Consider the following 5,529-nt stretch of genomic DNA (forward strand, 5'->3'; position numbering starts at 1 on the left):
GATCCACAATAACAGAAGGACAAAGTCCCTCTATTTATTTTAGACTAGAAATCATTGATTAGGACATATCTGATTGATTATCAATGATTTTATCTATATCTTTTATTCTTTATTCAGATTAGAGGGCTGCTGTTTGTCAGAGATCAGCTGTGCTTCTCTTGTCTCTGCTCTGAAGTCCAACCCCTCCCATCTGAGACACCTGGATCTGAGCTACAACAACCTGCAGGATTCAGGAGTGAAGGAGCTGTGTGTTTTTCTGGAGAGTCCAGACTGTAGACTGGAGACTCTGAGGTCAGTTCATCTTTGTCCCACAACTGAGTCTAATTAATCTTGACACATAACTTGAATCATTCACTTTGATGTAATGAATGAATGACATTTTAAATAGTTGTTTTCTCATGTTTCCAGTTGTTCTTCTCTCAGACTGAGAATGATTCTTCAGTTTCAACTCATTTCACTCAGTTGTCATGAATAATGTCTGTTCACTTCAGTTCAACCTTCAGAACTCAGACACTCATGTTTCTCTCAATCAGAGGACTCATGTTTTATATACACTGTAGAAAATGCCCAGTGTGTGTGTGTGTGTGTGTGTGTGTGTGTATAAGTGTGTTTGTTTTATAAGGTTCAGTCCGTTAAGTGTAAATCTTGTATTGTGAAGTTTCCCTCAGCTGTTTTCAAAGCACCAACAAATAAAATGAACATTTTCCAAAGTTTGCATTAAATCATTTGTAATTTGGGATGAAAACAGTTTGTGTTCAGTTTAATGTGTTTAGATTTTGATTAGCAATGATTTTATCTACATCTTTTATTCTGTATTTAGATCGAGTCACTGCTGGTTGTCAGAGATCAGCTGTTCTCCTCTGGCCTCAGCTCTGAAGTCCAACCCCTCCCATCTGAGAGACCTGGACCTGAGCTACAACAGCCTGCAGGATTCAGGAGTGAAGGATCTGTGTGGTTTTCTGGAGAGTCCAGACTGTAGACTGGAGACTCTGGGGTCAGTTCATCTTTGTCCCACAACTGAACCTAATTAATATTGACACATAACTTGAATCATTCACTGTGATGTGTTAATCTTGTATTGTGAAGTTTCCTCAGCTGTTTTCAAAGCACCAACAAATAAAATGAAAATTTTCCAAAGTTTTCATTAAATCATCTGTAATTTGGGATGAAAACAGTTTGTGTTTACTTTAATATGTGTTTACATTTGGATTTCCTGAGACCAGGCCCAAGCAAGACCTTTTTACTGGATCAGGACTGGATCTTTAAACTGTGATCCAGTTCAGTCATGAATAAAAGTGCTGTAGTCAGTTTTTAGTCCAACATGTCTGATCAGATATTGATTCTATATTGACAGACTGTTCTGAGGTCAGCAGCATGTGATGAATTTGTGTTGACATGAAAAGGTGTATGAATGTTGTGCTGACATTTGGATGATGACTGTAGAAGGCTGACATTATGAGGATCCACAATAACAGAAGAACAAAGTCCCTCTATTCATTTTAGGTTAAAGATCATTGATTAGCACATATCTGATTGATTAGCAATGATTTTATCTACATCTTTTATTCATAATTCAGATTGAGTCGCTGCAGTTTGTCAGAGAACAGCTGTTCTCCTCTGGTTTCTGCTCTGAAGTCCAACCCCTCCCATCTGAGACACCTGGACCTGAGCTACAACAACCTGCAGGATTCAGGAGTGAAGGATCTGTGTGGTTTTCTGGAGAGTCCAGACTGTAGACTGGAGACTCTGAGGTCAGTTCACTGACTGTTTCTGTTGTAGATCTTATATCGTTGTCCCACAACTGAACATAATTAATCTTGACTCATAACTTGAATCATTCACTTTAATTTAATGAATGAATGCCATTTTAAATAGTTGTTATCGCATGTTTCCAGTTGTTCTTGTCTCAGACTGAGAATGATTTTTTATTTTCAGCTCAGAGTCCAGACTGTAGACTGGAGACTCAGAGGTCCGACTCCATGTTTTATTATTGTGCTGAGATAAATGTAATGTGAAAGTTGTGTTGACAGTAACCTCAGACATAAGGCTGATATTACACTCATCCACACTGAGGATCTTCATGGTAAAGTCTGTTCTCATCTTCTGTGGTTTTAGTCCAGTGACTCTCATGACTTTTTAAAAGTTAAAGTTGAAGGATTGGAGTTCTACTGAGTAGAGGTTTGTAATTCACATTCACACTTGTGCAACATTAAACACACCAGTAGTTATACTTAAAGACGTTTATTCTCAATAGGACAGAGTAAAATACCATGTCTAATCTAGTATATACAGGTGTGTGTGTGTGTGTGTGTGTGTGTGTGTGTGTGTGTGTGTGTGTGTGTGTTTGTATGGGGCTGTGTGGCTTCTGCTGTTTTCTCCTTTGTTCTTCTCACAGTTAGCTGTTCCATGCTAACTCAGCTGTGGCTCCTGTTGCTTGGAAAATCAGCTGGCTGGCCTTGTGTTGTGGCCACTGACTCTGAAGAGAACTTGGTTCGCTCTCATTTAATCCTAAGCAGGTCACTGCTGTTGAGGAGAAGAGTGTTGCAGTGTGCTGTGAGCATGCAGACAAGAGAGCTGTTGCTCCAGGTAGCCTTGTGCTGACCTGGTGCTGGGAGCCTTGTTGCTCCTTGAAGAGCTGAGAGGGAAGAGAGGGAACAGTGAAGGAGATCTGGTTTTGTCTGGTGACACCCTGGGGGGTCACGTGTCACACACTGACCAACCCTCATTGGTCAGTGTCGTCCCTTGGGGAGGGTCATCCCCAGATGAGAACAGTGAGGAACTGTGGGGAAGTGAGTTCTATTTTCTGTAGAACAAAGAGCATGTGGTCTCCAGAACCTTGAATGTACTAGAGTCCCAACAACAGAAACACATTAAATCTTTCAGATATAACAAATCTATAATCAATAGCTGATGGTTCCAACACTTTCGTAAGGCTCTTTAATGTTTATGGTGACTCAAATATTCAAACCCAAGTTGCCCTAGCAACAGGTTCTTTCATCAATTTAAATACTCTTCGTTTTACCATGTTAAATATTTGAAGTGAGTCACCAGGTGTCTGTGTCTCTGTCGTTCCATCAAGTAGTGAATTTAACATATATTTATTTACATTTGTTGACCTTTCTCCATGGTTCAGTCTGACATGTTTATTGTCTTTGAAAACTTGAGGATCTTTAGTAAAATCCCTAATTAATGTGGCTGCAAAACATGGGTTTGTATAGATGGAGCCGCTGGTGGAGCTGGCAGAGTTTTAGAAGTGGAGTCACTACGTCTTTGTTGAAGCAGCAGCATGTTGTCATTAATATTAATGAGAGCTATTTCCACTGTTTTGTAGTATATGATCCACTTCATTTCTTTTTACTTAAACATTCTAAACTGTTGTATGTTCTTCTTTTATGTAAGTTTTATTGATAAGTTAAGGAAGGGTGAAAACTAAGGCTTTGTCAAAGGTTTCCTTGAACCATCCATTATAAGTTGAGGTTAAGGAAAGTGCATTAGGGGACAAATTTGCTTAACCATTAGTTTCCTGTTTCCTACGATATAAGTGACCCAGGATGTGGGGGTTTTGTGCTGACCTTAAAGGTCAAAAGTCCAGAGACCAGATACCTGTATATTAGATTTGGTTTACCATTAGGGTGAAGACTTCTTCTCATTGGAAAAAGTGTGCATCCCAAAGATGGGATAAGACAGATAAATAGAGGGGTTTGTGAGAAGGAAAAGAGGAGATCTCACATTGGCAGAGATGCTCCAGGATTCGGCATTTGTGACACTGTTTCTTTCTTGTAAATAAACTTCTTTTTGATTGCAAGTAAAGACGTGTCAGCGGTGATCACTTCTTCACATCAGCACCTCAAGATACCACAGTTTGTATTTGTCTGTTTTTAACCTGCATCCTGTTGGTTCAGGTGTTTGAGTTTACATTTTCTAAACTTCTATTTCTAAACTTTCTTCAGCTCTGAACAGATGATGAAACACTGAACGCTTTCAAACAGGAACTTTGTCTCCTAAACTTACATCTTTTATTCTTTATTCAGGTTGAGGGACTGCAGTTTGTCAGAGATCAGCTGTGCTTCTCTGGCCTCAGCTCTGGAGTCCAACCCCTCCCATCTGAGAGACCTGGACCTGAGTGACAACTACCTGCATAATTCAGGAGTGAAGGATCTGTGTGGTTTTCTGGAGAGTCCAGACTGTAGACTGGAGACTCTGAGGTCAGTTCATCTTTATCCCACAACTGAACCTAATTAATCTTGACACATAACTTGAGTCATTCACTTTGATTTAAAGGTATAATGTGTAAGATCCTCGAGGTTGTTGATTGATTAGCCCAGATGCAGAAGAAAAGGCAGGTGCTGGTCCATCACTGGGGAGGACTGGACCGGAATTCTGGTCCTGATTCAGACAAAAATGTGATAGGCATATATATATATATATATAGACAATTAGTTTGGATTGTAAAAGTTTTTTATATTCAAACATTTTAGGTCTGTTGTGTGTGTATAATAATTAGTAATGATAGATATGAATATGCTAAAATAAATACAGTATTAGGCAGTGGATGCTGAACCGGATGGTTCTGGATCAAATAGTTTCTTTGTCTTACTTGTAAAAAAGGTTACTGATGCATCTATCTGGACAATAACCCAGGAACAGGCTAAATTCTACTAAATCACTAAAACGTCAACATCATACATTTATGCCACTTGAAGTGTTTGTCAGTACGGTTTGTCATTTGCACTAATGATACTTTTTGCTACAGACCAACATTACATGTTACTCACCAGTCTAACACAAAAGTTGCAGCTCCGCATCAAACCAAATCTCTTTACTCTCCCTGAGCTGTCTCCAGCAGTGGAATAACACGCCAGGATTTACCCCTGTTTTCCTTCTTTGCCACTGAATGTGGTGTCTTCTCGGAGCGGTTATTCGGGATGGAGATAAGGATTGTTTTCTAGGCGCTTCATCCATCTCTGTGCTTCTGTGGTGCTCGTCAGCAGCTTTTTTTTTTTTTTTGGTTGGGAGCTGTAGCGTAAGTCAAAGCTCAGGAGGAAGCTCTTCTTCTCCATGGGACTGAGGGCAGACTAGATGCTACACTGACTCACACAGCATCTAGTGTGTCTAGGTGGTATTACAACACAGTCCGGGACGAGGCTAGTTGGTTAGCATGCTCATTTCAGTAGATATCTCTGAAATACAATAGATGGTGGTCTTGGTCGTGATATCATCACAGTGGCTCCTTCACATACTATTGACTAAAATTATGGCCAGATTTGGCCAGATCTTACACATTGCACTTTTAATGAATGAATGACATTTTAAATAGTTGTTTTCTCATGTTTCCAGTTGTTCTTCTCTCAGACTGAGAATGATTCTTCAGTTTCAGCTCATTTCACTCAGTTGTCATGAATAATGTCTGTTCACTTCAGTTCAACCTTCAGAACTCACACACTGGTATTTCTCTCAGTCAGAGGACTCATGTTTTCTATACACTGTAGAAAATGTCCAGTGTGTGTGTGTTTCTGTGTGTGTGTGTGT

The sequence above is a fragment of the Seriola lalandi genome, unplaced genomic scaffold, assembly GCF_002814215.2.
Source record: "Seriola lalandi dorsalis isolate HSWRI2012SDOR001 ecotype SW California unplaced genomic scaffold, Sedor1 jcf7180002054954, whole genome shotgun sequence".
Lineage (NCBI taxonomy): Eukaryota > Metazoa > Chordata > Actinopteri > Carangiformes > Carangidae > Seriola > Seriola lalandi.